Source organism: Hordeum vulgare, chromosome 6H, assembly GCF_904849725.1.
Source record: "Hordeum vulgare subsp. vulgare chromosome 6H, MorexV3_pseudomolecules_assembly, whole genome shotgun sequence".
NCBI lineage: Eukaryota > Viridiplantae > Streptophyta > Magnoliopsida > Poales > Poaceae > Hordeum > Hordeum vulgare.
The window spans coordinates 494,529,125-494,549,275 of record NC_058523.1 but is presented as its reverse complement, the minus strand read 5'-3'; positions in this window follow the sequence as shown (position 1 = coordinate 494,549,275).

The following is a 20,151-nucleotide window of genomic DNA, read 5'->3' as shown; positions in this document are numbered from 1 at the left end:
AATTGTATTGAATGAAGACTCATTTACATGTGTGGATACATAGACAAAACACCGTCCCTAGCATGCCTCTAGTTGGCTAGCCAGTTGATCAATGATAGTCAGTGTCTTCTGATTATGAACAAGGTGTTGTTGCTTGATAACTGGATCACGTCATTGGGAGAATCACGTGATGGACTAGACCCAAACTAATAGACGTAGCATGTTGATCGTGTCATTTTGTTGCTACTGTTTTCTGCGTGTCAAGTATTTATTCCTATGACCATGAGATCATATAACTCACTGACACCGGAGGAATGCTTTGTGTGTATAAAACGTCGCAACGTAACTCGGTGACTATAAAGATGCTCTACAGGTATCTCCGAAGGTGTTAGTTGAGTTAGTATGGATCAAGACTGGGATTTGTCACTCCGTGTGACGGAGAGGTATCTCGGGGCCCACTCGGTAATACAACATCACACACAAGCCTTGCAAGCAATGTAACTTAGTGTAAGTTACGGGATCTTGTGTTACGGAACGAGTAAAGAGACTTGCCGGTAAACGAGATTGAAATAGGTATGCGGATACTGACGATCGAATCTCGGGCAAGTAACATACCGAAGGACAAAGGGAATGACATACGAGATTATACGAATCCTTGGCACTGAGGTTCAAACGATAAGATCTTCGTAGAATACGTAGGATCCAATATGGGCATCCAGGTCCCGCTATTGGATATTGACCGAGGAGTCTCTCGGGTCATGTCTACATAGTTCTCGAACCCGCAGGGTCTGCACACTTAAGGTTCGACGTTGTTTTATGCGTATTTGAGTTATATGGTTGGTTACCGAATGTTGTTCGGAGTCCCGGATGAGATCACGGACGTCACGAGGGTTTCCGGAATGGTCCAGAAACGAAGATTGATATATAGGATGACCTCATTTGATTACCGGAAGGTTTTCGGAGTTACCGGGAATGTACCGGGAATGACGAATGGGTTCCGGGAGTTCACCGGGGGGGGGGCAACCCACCCCGGGGAAGCCCATAGGCTTTGGGGAGACACACCAGCCCTTAGTGGGCTGGTGGGACAGCCCCAAGGGGGCCTATGCGCCAAGAGAAAGAAATCAAAGGAAAAGAAAAAAAAGGAGGGAAGAAGTGGGAAGGGAGGGGGACTCCTCCCACCAAACCAAGTCCAACTCGGTTTGGGGGGGGGAGTCCTCCCCCCTTGGCTCGGGCGACCCCTTGGGAGTCCCTTGGACCCCAAGGCAAGGTCTCCCTCCCTCCTCCTATATATATGGGGCTTTTAGGGCAGATTTGAGACGACTTTCTCACGGCTGCCCGACCACATACCTCCATAGTTTTTCCTCTAGATCGCGTTTCTGCGGAGCTCGGGCGGAGCCCTGCTGAGACGAGATCATCACCAACCTCCGGAGCGCCGTCACGCTGCCGGAGAACTCTTCTACCTCTCCGTCTCTCTTGCTGGATCAAGAAGGCCGAGATCATCGTCGAGCTGTACGTGTGCTGAACGCGGAGGTGTCGTCCGTTCGGTACTAGATCGTGGGACTGATCGCGGGATTGTTCGCGGGGCGGATCGAGGGACGTGAGGACGTTCCACTACATCAACCGCGTTCTCTAATGCTTCTGTTGTACGATCTACAAGGGTACGTAGATCACTCATCCCCTCTCGTAGATGGACATCACCATGATAGGTCTTCGTGCGCGTAGGAAAATTTTTGTTTCCCATGCGACGTTACCCAACAGTGGCATCATGAGCTAGGTTCATGCGTAGATGTCTTCTCGAGTAGAACACAAAAGGTTTTGTGGGCGGTGATGTGCGTTTTGCTGCCCTCCTTAGTCTTTTCTTGATTCCGCGGTATTGTTGGATTGAAGCGGCTTGGACCGACATTACTCGTACGCTTACGAGAGACTGGTTTCATCGTTACGAGTAACCCCCTTTGCTCAAAGATGACTGGCAAGTGTCGGTTTCTCCAACTTTAGTTGAATCGGATTTGACCGAGGAAGTCCTTGGATGAGGTTAAATAGCAACTCATATATCTCCGTTGTGGTGTTTGCGTAAGTAAGATGCGATCCTACTAGATACCCTTGGTCACCACGTAAAACTTGCAACAACAAAATTAGAGGACGTCTAACTTGTTTTTGCAGGGTATGATTGTGATGTGATATGGCCAACGATGTGATGTGATATATTGGATGTATGAGATGATCATGTTGTAATAGAAATATCGACTTGCATGTCGATGGTACGGCAACCGGCAGGAGCCATAGGGTTGTCTTTATACTAACATATGTGCTTGCAGATGCGTTTACTATTTTGCTAGGATGTAGCTATAGTAGTAATAGCATAAGTAGCACGACAACCACGATGGCAACACGTTGATGAATGATCATGGTGTGGCGCCGGTGACAAGAAGATCGTGCCGGTGCTTTGGTGATGGAGATCAAGAAGCACGTGATGATGGCCATATCATGTCACTTATGAATTGCATGTGATGTTAATCCTTTTATGCACCTTATTTTGCTTAGAACGACGGTAGCATTATGAGGTGATCTCTCACTAAAATTTCAAGACGAAATTGTGTTCTCCCCGACTGTGCACCGTTGCTACAGTTCCTCGTTTCGAGACACCACGTGATGATCGGGTGTGATAGACTCAACGTTCACATACAACGGGTGCAAAACAGTTGCGCACGCGGAACACTCGGGTTAAGCTTGACGAGCCTAGCATGTGCAGACATGGCCTCGGAACACATGAGACCGAAAGGTCGATCATGAATCATGTAGTTGATATGATTAGCATAGGGATGCTTACCACTGAAACTATACTCAACTCACGTGATGATCGGACTTGGGATAGTGTAAGTGGATCATGAACCACTCAAATGACTGGAGAGATGTACTTTTTGAGTGGGAGTTTAGCATATAATTTGATTAAATTGAACTCTAATTATCTTGAACATAGTCTAAGTCCACTTTGAATATATTTGTGTTGTAGATCATGGTTCACGCAAGTGTCATCCTAAATTTTAATACGTTCCTAGAGAAAGCTAAGTTGAAAGATGATGGAAGCAACTTTGTAGACTGGGCTCGTAATCTTAAGCTAATCTTACAAGCTGGAAAGAAGGATTATGTCCTTAATGCTGCGCTAGGAGATGAACCACCCGCTACAGCTGATCAGGATGTTAAGAACGCTTGGTTAGCACGTAAGGAGGACTACTCAATAGTTCAATGTGCAGTCTTGTATGGCTTAGAACCGAGACTTCAACGTCGCTTTGAGCGTCATGGAGCATTTGAGATGTTCCAGGAGTTGAAGTTTATCTTTCAGAAGAACGCCCGGATCGAGAGGTATGAGACCTCCGATAAATTCTATGCTTGCAAGATGGAGGAAAACTCGTCTGTCAGTGAACATGTGCTCAAAATGTCTGGGTACTCAAACCGTCTAGCTGAACTGGGGATTGAACTCCCGCAAGAAGCTATCACTGACAGAATCCTTCAATCACTGCTGCCAAGCTATAAAGGCTTTGTGTTGAACTACAACATGCAAGGGATGAACAAGTCTCCCGGCGAGTTGTTTGCGATGCTGAAAGTCGCAGAGTCTGAACTCCGTAAAGAGCATCAAGTGTTGATGGTGAGCAAGACCACTAGTTTCAAGAGAAACGGCAAAGGCAAGAAGGGCAATTCGAAGAAGAGCGGCAAGCCTGTTGCCAATCCGCCGAAGAAACCCAAGGCTGGACCTAAGCCTGAAACAGAGTGCTTCTATTGCAAGGGTATGGGTCACTGGAAGCGCAATTGCCCCAAGTATCTGGCAGATAAGAAGGCGGGCAAAGAAAAATCAGGTATATTTGATATACATGTTATTGATGTGTACTTAACCGGCTCTCGTGGTAGTGCCTGGGTATTCGATACCGGTTCTGTTGCTCACATTTGCAACTCGAAGCAGGAACTGCGGAATAGACGAAGGCTGGCGAAAGACGAAGTGACGATGCGCGTAGGAAACGGTTCCAAGGTTGATGCAATCGCCGTCGGCACAGTGTCACTTCAACTACCATCGGGATTAGTGATGAACTTAAATCATTGTTATTTAGTGCCTGCGTTGAGCATGAACATTATATCTGGATCTTGTTTATTGCGAGACGGTTACTCTTTTAAGTCTGAGAATAATGGTTGTTCTATTTCTATGAGTAACATCTTTTATGGTCATGCACCGAATGTGAGAGGATTGTTCATATTGAATCTTGATAGCGATACGCATATACATAACATTGAGACCAAAAGAGTTAGAGTAAACAATGATAGCGCCATATTTTTGTGGCACTGCCGCTTGGGTCATATTGGTGTAAAGCACATGAAGAAACTCCATGCTGATGGACTTTTGGAGTCACTTGACTTTGATTCACTTGACACGTGCGAACCATGCCTCATGGGCAAGATGACTAAGACTCCGTTCTCCGGAACAATGGAGCGTGCAAGTGACTTGTTGGAAATCATACATACCGATGTGTGTGGTCCAATGAGCGTGGAGGCACGCGGCGGATATCGTTATTTTCTCACCTTCACTGACGATTTAAGTAGATATGGTTATGTCTACTTGATGAAGCACAAGTCTGAAACATTTGAAAAGTTCAAGCAATTTCAGAGTGAAGTGGAAAATCATCGTAACAAAAAGATCAAGTTCCTACGGTCTGATCGTGGGGGTGAATATCTGAGTTTCGAGTTTGGTACTCACTTAAGACAATGTGGAATTGTTCCGCAGTTAACACCGCCTCGAACACCACAACGTAATGGTGTGTCCGAACATCGTAATCGTACTTTGTTAGAGATGGTGCGATCTATGATGTCTCTTACTGATTTGCCGTTATCATTTTGGGGTTATGCATTAGAAACAGCTGTATTCACTTTAAATAGGGCACCATCGAAATCCGTTGAGACGACACCATACGAACTGTGGTTTGGCAAAAGGCCAAAGTTGTCGTTTCTTAAAGTTTGGGGATGTGATGCTTATGTCAAAAAGCTTCAGCCTGAAAAGCTGGAACCCAAAGCGGAAAAATGCGTCTTCATAGGTTACCCAAAAGAGACAGTTGGGTACACCTTCTATCTCAAATCCGAGGGCAAAGTGTTTGTTGCTAAGAACGTAACTTTTCTCGAGAAGGAGTTTCTCTCGAGAGAATTGAGTGGGAGGAAGATAGAACTTGACGAGGTTGTCGAACCTCTCATCCCTCTGAATGGTGGCGCAGGGCAAGGGGAAACCTCTGTCGTTGCGACGCCGGTTGAGGAGGAAGTTAATGATGATGATCATGAAACTCCAGTTCAAGTTTCTGTTGAACCACGCAGGTCGACGAGATCACGCGCTGCTCCAGAGTGGTACGGTAATCCCGTCTTGTCAATCATGTTGTTAGACAACAATGAACCTGCAAATTATGAAGAAGCAATGGTGGGCCTAGATTCCAACAAATGGCTAGAAGCCATGAAATCCGAGATAGGATCCATGTATGAGAACAAAGTGTGGACTTTGGAGATACTACCTGAGGGCCGCAAGGCTATTCAGAACAAATGGATCTTTAAGAAGAAGACGGACGCTGATGGTAATGTGACCGTTTATAAAGCTCGACTTGTGGCAAAGGGTTTTTTCACAAGTTCCAGGAGTTGACTACGATGAGACCTTCTCACCCGTAGCGATGCTTAAGTCCGTCAGAATCATGTTAGCAATAGCTGCATTTTTCGATTATGAAATCTGGCAGATGGATGTCAAAACGGCATTCCTTAACGGTTTCCTTAAGGAAGAGTTGTATATGATGCAACCCGAAGGTTTTGTCGATCCTGAAAATGCTGACAAGGTGTGCAAGCTCCAGCGATCCATTTATGGACTGGTGCAAGCATCTCGGAGTTGGAACAAACGCTTTGATGAGGTGATCAAAGCATTTGGGTTTATACAAGTGGTTGGAGAATCTTGTATTTACAAGAAAGTGAGAGGGAGCTCTGTGGCGTTTCTAATATTATATGTGGATGACATATTGCTGATTGGAAACAACGTAGAGTTTTTGGAGAGCATAAAAGGTTACTTGAATAAAAGTTTCTCTATGAAGGACCTAGGAGAAGCTGCTTACATTCTAGGCATTAAGATCTATAGGGATAGATCAAAACGCCTGATAGGACTTTCACAAAGCACATACCTTGATAAAGTTTTGAAGAGGTTCAAAATGGAACAGTCCAAGAAAGGGTTCTTGCCAGTGTTACAAGGTACGAAATTGAGTAAGACTTAGTGCCCAGCAACTGATGAAGATAGAGAGCATATGCGCTCCGTCCCCTATGCTTCAGCCATAGGCTCTATCATGTATGCGATGTTGTGCACTAGACCGGATGTTAGCCTGGCCATAAGTATGGCAGGTAGGTTCCAGAGTAATCCAGGAGTGGATCACTGGACGGCGGTCAAGAATATCCTGAAGTACCTGAAAAGGACTAAGGAGATGTTTCTCGTGTATGGAGGTGACGAAGAGCTCGCCGTAAAAGGTTACGTCGATGCAAGCTTTGACACAGATCCGGACGACTCTAAGTCGCAAACCGGATACGTATTTATTCTTAATGGGGGTGCAGTAAGCTGGTGCAGTTCCAAGCAAAGCGTCGTAGCAGATTCTACATGTGAAGCGGAGTACATGGCTGCCTCGGAGGCGGCTAAGGAGGGTGTCTGGATGAAGCAGTTCATGACGGATCTTAGAGTGGTGCCAAGTGCACTGGATCCAATAACCTTGTTCTGTGACAACACTCGTGCCATTGCCTTAGCAAAGGAACCAAGGTTTCACAAGAAGACCAGACACATCAAGCGACGCTTCAACCTCATCCGCGACTACGTCGAGGAGGAGGACGTAAATATATGCAAAGTGCACACGGATCTGAATGTAGCAGACACGCTGACTAAACCTTTTCCACGACCAAAATATGATCGACACCAGAACTTTATGGGTGTTAGATTTATTACAATGTAATTCACATGGTGATGTGAGGGCTAGATTATTGACTCTAGTGCAAGTGGGAGACTGTTGGAATTATGCCCTAGAGGCAATAATAAATGTATAGTTATTATTATAATTCCTGTATCAAGATAATAGTTTATTATCCATGCTATAATTGTATTGAATGAAGACTCATTTACATGTGTGGATACATAGACAAAACACCGTCCCTAGCATGCCTCTAGTTGGCTAGCCAGTTGATCGATGATAGTCAGTGTCTTCTGATTATGAACAAGGTGTTGTTGCTTGATAACTGGATCACGTCATTGGGAGAATCACGTGATGGACTAGACCCAAACTAATAGACGTAGCATGTTGATCGTGTCATTTTGTTGCTACTGTTTTCTGCGTGTCAAGTATTTATTCCTATGACCATGAGATCATATAACTCACTGACACCGGAGGAATGCTTTATGTGTATAAAACGTCGCAACGTAACTGGGTGACTATAAAGATGCTCTACAGGTATCTCCGAAGGTGTTAGTTGAGTTAGTATGGATCAAGACTGGGATTTGTCACTCCGTGTGACGGAGAGGTATCTCGGGGCCCACTCGGTAATACAACATCACACACAAGCCTTGCAAGCAATGTAACTTAGTGTAAGTTGCGGGATCTTGTGTTACGGAACGAGTAAAGAGACTTGCCGGTAAACGAGATTGAAATAGGTATGCGGATACTGACGATCGAATCTCGGGCAAGTAACATACCGAAGGACAAAGGGAATGACATACGAGATTATACGAATCCTTGGCACTGAGGTTCAAACGATAAGATCTTCGTAGAATATGTAGGATCCAATATGGGCATCCAGGTCCCGCTATTGGATATTGACCGAGGAGTCTCTCGGGTCATGTCTACATAGTTCTCGAACTCGCAGGGTCTGCACACTTAAACCCACCCCGGGGAAGCCCATGGGCTTTGGGGAGACACACCAACTCTTAGTGGGCTGGTGGGACAGCCCCAAGGGGGCCTATGCGCCAAGAGAAAGAAATCAAAGGAAAAGAAAAAAAAAAGGAGGGAAGAAGTGGGAAGGGAGGGGGACTCCTCCCACCAAACCAAGTCCAACTCGGTTTGGGGGGGGGAGTCCTCCCCCCTTGGCTCGGCCGACCCCTTGGGAGTCCCTTGGACCCCAAGGCAAGGTCCCCCTCCCTCCTCCTATATATATGGGGCTTTTAGGGCAGATTTGAGACGACTTTCTCACGGCTGCCCGACCACATACCTCCATAGTTTTTCCTCTAGATCGCGTTTCTGCGGAGCTCGGGCGGAGCCCTGCTGAGACGAGATCATCACCAACCTCCGGAGCGCCGTCACGCTGCCGGAGAACTCTTCTACCTCTCCGTCTCTCTTGCTGGATCAAGAAGGCCGAGATCATCGTCGAGCTGTACGTGTGCTGAACGCGGAGGTGCCGTCCGTTCGGTACTAGATCGTGGGACTGATCGCGGGATTGTTCGCGGGGCGGATCGAGGGACGTGAGGACGTTCCACTACATCAACCGCGTTCTCTAACGCTTCTGCTGTACGATCTACAAGGGTACGTAGATCACTCATCCCCTCTCGTAGATGGACATCACCATGATAGGTCTTCGTGCGCGTAGGAAAATTTGTGTTTCCCATGCGACGTTCCCCAACAGTTATATACCGGTAGACAAAGGGAATTGCATACGGGATTGATTGAATCCTTGACATCATGGTTCATCCGATGTGATCATCGTGAAACATGTGGGAGGCAACATGGATATCCAGACCCGGCTGTTGGTTATAGACCGAAGATGTGTCTCGGTCATGTCTGCATGCTTCCCGAACCCGTGGGGTCTACACACTTAAGGTTCGATGACGTTAGGGTTGTATGGGAATAGTGTACGTGGTTATCGAAGGTTCTTTGGAGTCCGGATGATATCTTAGACGTCACGAGGAGTTCCAGAATGGTCCGGAGGTAAAGGTTCACACATAGGAAGTGAGGATTCAGACGTCGGAAGTGTTTCGGGCGTCACCGGCAATGTACCGGGACCACCGGAAGGGTTCCGGGGTCCACCGGGAAGGGGCCACCAGCCCCAAAGGGTATTTGGGCCGAAAGGTGGGAGGGAACCAACCCTATGTGGGCTGGTGTGCCTCCACCACCCAGCCCAAGGTGCAAGAGGGAAAGGTGGGCCTAAACCCTAGGGTGTGCAGGCTTGTCTTGGGTGTCAAGCCACCCCCTAGGGCTGCCGCGCCTCCACCCTGGCCGCCGCCCCTTGCCTCCCATATGGGAGGGCTGTCGCGCCACCTAGGGGGAACCCTAGGGTGGCGGACCCCCTCCCTCCCTCCTATATATAATGGGGCGATGGGGAGGGCTGCAACATACGAAATCTCTCTCTCGGCGCAACCCTACCCCTCCGTCTCCTCGTCCTCCGCATAGCTTGGCGAAGGCTTGCCGGAGTACCGCGTAGCTCCACCGGCACCACACCGTCGTGCTGCTGGAGTTCTCCCTCAACCTCTCCTCCCTCCTTGCTGGTTCAAGGTGTTGGAGACGTCACTGGGCTGCACGTGTGTTGAACGTGGAGGTGCCATTGTTCGACACATAGATCGGAATCCACCACGATCTGAATCGCTGCGAGTACGACTCCATCAACCGTGTTCATAGCAACGCTTCCGCTTAGGAATCTTCAAAGGTACGAAGATGCTCTACCCCACCACTCATTGCTAGTTTCTCCATAGATAGATCCTTGCATGGCGTAGGAAACTTTTTGAAATTACTACGTTCCCCAACAGTGGCATCCGAGCCAAGGGTCTATGCGTAGATTCTATGCACGAGTAGAACATAAAAGTTGTGTGCGATGATTTTGTCAATTGCTTGTCGTTATTAGTCTTATCTTGATTCGACGACATCGTGGGATGAAGCGGCCCGGACCGACCTTACACGTATGCTTACGTGAGACAGGTTCCATCGACTGACATGCACTTGTTGCATAAGCTGACTAGCGGGTGTATGTCTCTCCCACTTTAATGGGATCGGATTCGATGAAGAGGGTCCTTATAAAAGGTAAATATCATTGACATATCAACGTGGTGGCTGTCACGTAGGTAAGAAGCGTTCTTGCTAGAAACCCAAATCAGCCACATAAAACTTGCAACAACAATTAGAGGACGTCTAACTTGTTTTTGCAGGGTTTGCTATGAGATGTGATATGACCAAAATGATGTGATTTTACATGTGTGATGTATGAGATTGATCATGCTCTTGTAATAGGATTCATGACTTGCATGTCGATGAGTATGACAACCGACAGGAGCCATAGGAGTTGTCCTAATTTATTGTATGAGATGCAACGCCATGCGATTATTACTTTACTTTATTGCTAATGGTTAGCTATAGTAGTAGAAGTACTAGTTGGCGTGACAACTTTATGGAGACACAATGATGAGTATCATGATGATGGAGATCATTCAGGGTGGGCATAAAAACCGATAAACCGAACACCGGACCGAAACCGAAACCGAAAAAACCGAATTTTTGATTTTATCAATAAAAGAGTTAAAAATCGGTTTATGCTTTTTTACTAACCGAACTAGGTTTGGTTGGTTCGGTTTCTAGCTCATTTAGCCGAAACAAAACCGAATTCAGTGTACGTGAGACACACACACAGTACGCAGACACAAAAAAGGACTGGAGCGACGACGCTGTCCCATCTTTCCTGTATGCACCGGCACTGTGCAGCCTGCCACACTTTGCTGGAGGCCTGGAGTTGCTTTTTTAAATAAGGCAAGCCCTCAAGATTGCTATGGCCTATTGGAATCGATTGAGTATCTCAGTATCGGGCAAGTAGCCCATGTCCCACACCCAAATTTTGACGTGACTTTCTTTGACCGTGGGCCGATCACGTGCATGCATGCTAGCCCGCGTGTGAACGTAAAGCCAGACACACCTTATTACTTTAGTCCCACCTCGCTTGGATCATGATATGAGTCAAAGATTTCTCGCTATATAAGAGTGTGCCGCTGGGAGCCTAGAATAGTTCCTCAAAGCAAGGTTTATTCGGTGTAAACCGAAAACCGTACCGAATTGTCGGTTAACCGAATTTTTCGTTAGTTGTTTTGAGCTGTCATTTTTGGTCTTTGGTTTTGCAAACCGAATTTAAAAATAAACTGAATAGTAGAAACCGAATTTTCAGTTTATATCGAATGTCCAGCCTTAGAGATCATGGTGTTATGTCAGTGACAATGATGATCATGTGATGTCCCGAAGATGGAGATGAAGGGAGCAAAGACGGTAGCAAAGATAAGATGATCACTCATAAAATGTCGAGATATGTATTCCCCTAAATGTGCACCGTTGCGAAGGATTGTTGTCTCGAAACACCACGTGATGATCGGGTGTGATAGATTCTAACATTCGCATACAACGAGTGTAAGCCATATTTACACACGCAAAACACTTAGGTTGACTCGACTAGTCTAGCATGTATAGACATGGCCTCGAATACGGGAGACCGAAAGGTCGAACATGAGTCGTATAGTTGATACGATCAGCATGGAGATGCTCACCATCGATGACTAGTCTGTCTCACGTGATGACCGGACACAGGCTAGTCGACGTGGATCATGTCACACTTGGATGGCTGGAGGGATGTCGATCTAAGTGGGAGTACATTATATAATTTGATTAGATGAACTTAATTATCATGAACTTAGTCTAAAAGTTGTCTTTACAAATATTGTAGATACAATGGCCAACGCACCTGTTAACCTCAATTTCAACGCGTTCCTAGAGAAAACAAAGCTGAAAGATTATGGTAGCAACTATGCGGACTGGGTCCGTAACTTAAAGCTCATCCTCATTGCATCCAAGAAGGCTTATGTCCTTGATGCGCCGCTAGGTTACCCTCCCGTTCCCGCGGCAGCCCAAGGCGTTCGGAACACCTGGCAATCGCAGAGTGATGACTACTCGCTGGTTCAGTGCGGCATGTTATACAGTTTTGCACCGGGGCTCCAAAGGCATTTTGAGCAACACGGAGCATATGAGATGTTCCAGGAGCTGAAACTAGTTTTTCAAGCACATGCCCGGGTCGGGATCTATGAGGTCTCCGACAAGTTCTTTAGCTGTAAAATGGAGGAGAATAGTTCTGTCAGTGAGGACATACTTAGAATGTCTGGGTAGCACGATTGTCTGACTCAGCTTGGAGTCGAACTTCCGAATGATGCGGTCATTGACAGAATCCTCCAGTCGCTTCACCAAGCTACAAGAGATTTGTGATGAACTACAACATGCAAGGGATGGAGAAGACCATTCCCGAGTTGTACTCGATGCTGAAATCTGCAGAAGTAGAAATCAAGAAAGAACATCAAGTGTTGATGGTCAATAAGACCACTAGTTTCAAGAAAGGCAAGAGTAAGAAGAACTTCAAGAAAGACGGCAAAGTTGTTGCCGCGCCTGGTAAACCAGTTGTCGGGAAGAAGAAAAAGAATGGACGCAAGCCTGAGACTGAGTGCTATTATTGCAAGGGAACGAGTCATTGGAAGCGGAACTGCCCCAAATACTTAGCGGATAAGAAGGCCGACAACGTCAAAGGTATATATGATATACATATTATTGACGTGTACCTTACCAGCGCTCATAGTAGCTCCTGGGTATTTCATATCGGTGTTGTTCCTCACATTTGCAACTCAAAGTAGAACTACGGAATAAGCGAAGGTTGGCTAAGGACAAGGTGACACTGCGCGTCAGGAATGGTTCCAAGGTCGATGTGATTGTCGTCAGCACGCTACCTCTGCATCTACCTTCGGGATTAGTTTTAAACCTCAATAATTGTTATTTAGTACCAGCTTTAAGCATAAACATTGTATCGGGATCTTGCTTGATGCGAGATGGCTACTCATTTAAATATGAGAATAATGGTTGTTCTATTTATACGAGTGATATGTTCTATGGTCATGCCCCACTGGCCAATGGTTTATTCTTAATGAATCCCGATCGTGATGTTACACATATTCATAGTGTGAGTACTAAAAGATGTAAAGTTGATAATGATAGTCCCACATACTTGTGGCACTATCGCCTTGGTCACATCGGTGTCAATCGCATGAAGAAACTCCATACTGACGGACTTTTGGAGTTTCTTGATTTTGAATCATTTGACACATGTGAACCATGCCTTATGGGCAAGATGACCAAGAGTCCGTTCTCCGAAATAATGGAGAAAGCAACTGACTTATTGGAGATAATACATACCGATGTATACGGTCCAATGAACGTTGAGGCTCGCGATGGCTATCGTTATGTTCTAACCGTCACCGATGACTTTAGCAGATATGGGTATGTCTACTTAATGAAACACAAGTCTGAAACATTTAAAAAGTTCAAAGAATTTCAGAGTGAGGTTGAGAATCAATGTGACAAGAAAATAAGGTGTCTACGATCTGATCGTGGAGGAGAATATTTGAGTCACGAGTTTGGCACACACCTAAGGAAATGTGGAATTGTTTCATAACTCACGCCGCCTGGCACACCGCAGTGCAACGGAGTGTTTGAACATCGTAATCGCACTTTATTGGATATGGTGCGATCTATGATGTCTCTTACTCACTTACCGCGATCATTTTGGGGCTACGCATTGGAAACCGCAACATACACTTTAAATAGGGCACCGTCTAATTCCGTTGGTTTGGCAAGAAACCTAAGATGTCGTTTCTGAAAATTTGGGATTGCGATGCTTATGTGAACAAACTTCAACCAGAGAGGCTCGAACCCAAAGCGGAAAACTGCGTCTTCATAGAATACCCTAAGGAAACTATTGGGTACACCTTCTATCTTAGATCCGAAGGCAAAGCCTTTGTTGCCAAGAACGGGTCCTTTCTAGAGAAAGAGTTTCTCTAGAAAGATGTAAGTGGGAGGAAAGTAGAACTTGATGAGGTAATTGTACCTCCGCTCGAACCGGTAAGTAGTGCGGTGCAAGAAAGTGTTTCTAAGGTGCCTGCACCGGCTAGAGAGGAAGTTAATGATGATGATCATGAAGTTTCGGATCAAGTTGCTATTGAACCTCAAAGGTACACGAGGGTACGTTCCACACCAGAGTGGTATGACAACCCTGTGATGGAGATCATGTTGTTAGACAACGGTGAACCTTCGGACTATGAAGAAGCGATGGCGGGCCCGGATTCCAACAAATGGCTTGAGGCCATGAAATCCGAGATAGGATCCATGTATGAGAACAAAGTATGGACTTTGGTGGACTTGCCCGATGATAGGCAAGCCATAGGGAATAAATGGATCTTGAAGAAGAAGACTGACGCTGACGGTAATGTGACCGTCTATAAGGCTCAACTTGTCGCAAAGGGTTTTCGAAAAGTTCAAGGAGTTGACTACGATCATACTTTCTCACCCGTAGCGATGCTGAAGTCTGTCCGGATCATGTTAGCAATTGCCGCATTTTATGATTATGAAATTTGGCAAACGGACATCAAAACAACATTCCTTAATGGTTTCCTTAAGGAAGAGTTGTATATGATGCAACCGGAAGGTTTTGTCGATCCTAAGAGTGCTGAGAAGGTATGCAAGCTCCAGCGCTCCATCTATGGGCTGGTGCAAGCATCTCGAAGTTGGAACATTCGCTTTAATGAGGTGATTAAAGCATCTCGGAGAAGCCTGTATTTTCAAGAAAGTGAGCGGGAGCTCTGTAGCATTTCTCATATTATATGTAGATGACATATTGTTGATGGGAAATGATATATATTATTGGAGAGCGTAAAGGCCTACTTGAACAAGTTTTTTTCAATGAACGACCTTGGAGAAGCTGCTTATATATTAGGCATCAAGATCTATAGAGATAGATCAAGACGCCTCATAGGTCTTTCACAAAGTACATACCTTGACAAGATATTTAAGAAGTTCAATATGGATAAGTCAAAGAAGGGGTTCTTACCTGTATTGCAAGGTATGAGATTGAGTAAGACTCAATGCCCGACCACGGCAGAAGATAGAGAGAAGATGAGTACCATCCCCTACGCTTCAACCGTAGGCTCTATTATGTATGCCATGCTATGTACCAGAACTCATGTGAACCTTGCCATAAGTTTGGTAGGGAGGTACCAAAGTGATCCTGGTATGGAACACCGAACAACGGTCAAGAATATCCTTAAGTACCTGAAAAGGACTAAGGAAATGTTTCTCATTTATGGAGGTGACGAAGAGCTCGTCGTAAAGGGTTACGTTGATGCTAGCTTCGACACAGATCCAGATGACTCCAAGTCACAAACTGGATACATGTATATTTTGAATTGTGGGGCAGTCAGCTGGTGTAGCTGCAAGCAAGGCGTCGTGACGCTATCTACATGTGAAGCGAAGTACATAGCTGCTTCGGAAGCAATAAAGGAAGGCATCTGGATGAAGGAGTTCATCACCGACCTAGGAGTGATTCCCACTGCGTCGGGTCTGATGACACTTTTTGTAGCGACGTGTTTTTCAGAAAATAATTTCCAGAAAACATGTCTCTCTGTTTACCAGCCCCATGATTTCTGTTTGTTGGTAGACACTTACTTGATACAGAATATCCAAGCAAAGTTAAAAAATCTGGGTTACAAGACCATGAAGGTCTACTGGGTTGAACAAAAGTCTGAGGTTGACGGTGGAAGCGACTCGAGGAATCTCCAGTGCCCATGGGACTCCATTCCCACAGGAACAACTAACCTGGATAAATTCCTATCTCACAAGGCTGCTATCTTTGACTCCTAGGTTCCGGGGTTGACGGCATCGTGCTCCTATCCAGACGCAATCTGGCCAAGACAATAGTCAGGGACAAGTCAGTGAGTACTTTGAATGTACTTGCAAACATCAAGAAAACAAATATATTAAGCAGGTCAGATGCATGCAAATTCCACTAAAAAATATATCAAGTCATTAAAGTTTGATTCATGGATGCATTCATGAAGATATGCTATGTTTCCACAAATGATTTATAAACAAGCAAGGATGATAATGCTGAATAAGTAATAATATACGTGCCATAGTCGGGTGTCTGAGCGACACCATCGAAAGGGCTTATATGAAAAAGTAGACATGCCATAGTCGGGTGTCTCAGTGACACCACATAAAGGGCTTATATGAAACAATAAACATGCCACAGTCGGGCGTCTCAGCGACACCACATAAAGGGCTTATATGAAACAATAAACATGCCACAGTCGGGCATCTCAGCGACACCACATAAAGGGCTTATATGAAACAATAATAAATATTGAATATCCAGGAGGTAGAACTATCCGAGGGATATCCAATGACATAATCATAGGGGTTAGTCCAGAGTAATAATCATAATGTGATCATCCACCACATCATCATATGATTTACCACAACCATTATTATTATCACCGTTTATACTCCAAAGACCGACTCTACGACCGACACTTGACTCGTCAAACAAGTCCTTGACCGGGGACACGGCTACTCGAATAGTTTTGACCCTGCAGAGGTTGTACTCTTTACCCACAACTCACGGTTTCTGATAGTCGGTAAGACTAATCCCGCGTACGGCATTTTAGAAGTGGACACTCGGAATCAGCACACACCGATTTTCCTCCGCGAAGCCCGGCTTCACCCGGACTACGCTGCCAAGGCAAAACCATAAGACGGGGAGGCTCCGACCTCGACTAGCATGGCATCAAAAAATTATACCGCGCGCTCACTTGGAAGGGCCATTCTCTTCCGGTCCCATACCGGAAACACCCATGCCCCTTGACGAGATGACTGGATTTAGTCCATGGCCATGGATACCTTAATACATGCCCCTCTACTTGGTGTGTGCCTGATAATAGGTCTACAACTGACTTTACCGAATCCATTATCCAGGAAATTGTGGTAGCACGTTATAGAAGTATGACACGGACAAGACTCGATCTAGGTCGATACTGGAGTTAACCAAGTTTTTACCGGCATCATTGTGCACACGTCATGACCAGGCCATAACGTATCACGTTCCGCGTGACTAGGTTATTCCACCTCCTCTCATAACCAGCACATGACATCACCATAGTTCACCATTGTTATAATGTGAGTAGCATGCATGAAGAATGCAAAGTATTATTTCATGTGATGCTAATATTAACATAACCTCAATTCAAGTGATATAGGTACCACCACAATCATCAGACAACTCATGCAAATATGGGTTCAAGATGCTTGTCTTAGGGGTTTGAGGAGGGTGATGTGTACCCTACCATCTTGGAGTAGGTATCCACTCTTCAAATCCCTAGTTTGAAAATATTTGAATCAACACACATATCCAAAACAACACACAAAAGTTGTCTGAATTTTTTCAAAATAAATCTAAAAAAAAACTAGATTAAGTTCTAAACCAGTAGGAAAAAGAATCAAGTGATTTAGAGTTTTCTACTAAAAGATATAGCCAGTCAAACCTACTAGTCAAATCAGTTTTTTTTAAATCAATATAAAGGAAACATTTCGGACTCTTTACGCTTTCTATCAGAGAAAGCGAAATCACAGCAACAGCCGCGAGAAAGTACGCCTTGCAAACAAGAAAAGGCACCAGGGCGCTTGCGCCACTCGGGGGTGGGGCTCACTCACCGACAGGCGGGACCCGCCTGTCGGGTTCTTCCCCTTCCTCTCATGTGCGCAGGGACAGGAACAGAGCCGCACTCCGGCAACGATTGCCGGCGGCACAGAGCATCTCCTTCCATGCTCCGGATATGCACGTGCTCGGGAAGGATTGACGCATCCATTTTTTGAGGTTGGGGCAGCTGCGGAGCTCGAGGACGAGCAACACTTCAACAATGGCGGAGGGAGTTTCTGTCACTAGTCTTCCTCGGTCTCAGGTGGCTCCCGGCCAAGCTCGAAGATTGGAACAGCTTCCTAGGGGTATGGGCAGGCTAGCAGGGTTACTGTGAGGAGGAGAGGGGCTCGGGACTGCAGGAATCGACCCGGGGGATCGACGGCGGCACTACTGCCACAGGCGAGAACAGAAATTGGAAGATGGGAAGGGGAGCTGCTGGTCTTGGGAGTTTGGAGTCTTCGGGGGTTACTTAAATAGTTTGGATATGACGCTGCCTCGATGGCCTCTAGATAAGCTCGACGGCGTCACAGCTTCACGCGGATAGGAGCGGCGGCAGGGCGAAGCAGGGTAGAAGAGCAGCGAGCAGTAGCAGGGGGACGATGCAGGGGACCGAGACACCTGGCGTGCTCGAGGGGCTCGGGCGGCGCCGTTCACTGATGCGGCAGTGCTGACGCTGGCTAGCCGCCACGGCTGGCGCGCTCCTGCGGCTCTACGCACGCATAGGAGCGGCGACCAACGGTCGGGGGAGAAAGGGCGGGTTGACGCGGCTCTGCAGCAGGTCAAACGGGCGAGGGCACGGGGACACGGCGGCTCGGCACCCGAGCATGCAAAACGTGCGCTCTGGCCATGTCCAGAGCACGCACGACACCTGCTCGACAAAATGCCAAGCATCACCACTCGGCTCTACTACTGCTCTAACTTAACAGGGTTATGCTAGGGGCTAAGGTAAAGGTACGGGACATGCTGTCTTGAGTGGAGTGGCAACTCCACAATGCAAACATAGACTCATGCCAAATCTAGTCATGCTCCAAGGTGTTTGATGAAATGCCGGGGGCTCCAAATGGTCTTTGATGCCCACCAAACTTTCCACACCAAGGTCTCTCTAGGTGGTAGCAATGGTGGTAGGGTTGGTTTGGCAAAAATCCAAACTAGCTAATGCAAACTTTTAAAAAATGCAATACCGCACACAAACTTGAGGTTGTTATGTGATGCATCTATTTTCATCCAATGGGGTTCAAATCCTGGAGTCAAGGTTTTGGTAAGGTTGCAAACAAGCATGAAATTTTTAAAGCAATCAGAGCAAGGAAAAATAGGGTTGCACTGTAAACCACCAAACTCGACTAGAACAGAAAAATGGTTGTACTGCTCAAGTTTTACATAGCACACAGTGGTATTTTTGCATAAAAATGAATCTTATGCTATACTTGACATCCCCAAATTTTTATGGAATTTATGAATGAATATTTCTAGGGGTTGTAGTACAAACTCAATTCTGAACCAGATTAGAAAAGCAGTTATTGTGCTTAAAACAGTCAAAATACTTGAGTAGGTTTTTGCATAAATGTGACCTAGAAACATCACTGGTTACCTACATTTTTTTGTAGAATTTTTAGAACAAATTATCACCAGGTTGTAGTGCAAAACAACCCTATAAAGAAAATATAATTCAGTTTTTAATAAAAGAAATCTTGGTAAAAATATTTAAAAAATATATTCCAAGAATTTACCAGAAGAAGAAAATGCTATTATGCAAGTATTCAGATTCCAACATAAATTATCAAAAATATCTACCTAGGGAAAATATCTCTTTAGGAAGGGAAAGGAGTGTTTCAAATATTATCCAAAAATCCAGAAATTCAAATATCAAATGGACATAGCCAAAATAATATTCCCCTCTAGTTAAATAAATAATTAAGATGGTCTCAAATAAGGGCTCAAGAATGAAAAGAAAATTTGAAAGGCCACTTGAAATGATTTTTTTTGGAAAGAGGCTTTGAAAATAGCAATGAAGCAAATTGTTTTCTAAAGATTTTGTTATTCTAGGCAAAAATTTATTTTAAGAAAAATATTATTAAAATTTTGGGGTGTGACAGAACTACCTCCTTAGTAATAAATCTCGTCCCCGAGATTTGCTTAGGGAAAGAAAATAATTCATTCATGGAAGCACGGTAGTATAGTGAGTCAAATGCACGTGCAAACAAGAAATCACATGGCACACAATCACTCATATGCAAGTGCAGATAGTGCAATCAATTGATACATCACTATACACATGGCATCAGGAAAACATACTATTGGACTAATGTACACTCCGAGGACGGGCAACGGGATACATGCAAGGGGCTCCCAAGAAAATACTCTCGGTCGGGGAAAACATATATCACTTCTCCTAGAAGGAGTCTTGGATAACATGTCCCCTTTGGTGTGACAACGATAAACTACCAAAGGAAAATCTGAAAAATTTCCATTAGCCTGCGTGTGGAATTATTCCACCCGCTGATGGGTCAACACCCTTGGTGATGACCTGAAGGGCAAGGGATGGGCAAACCAGAGCTACTCTATACTGGGGTGCGAGGCAACACAGTTATCTATGTGGGGTTGCATCCAGAATTT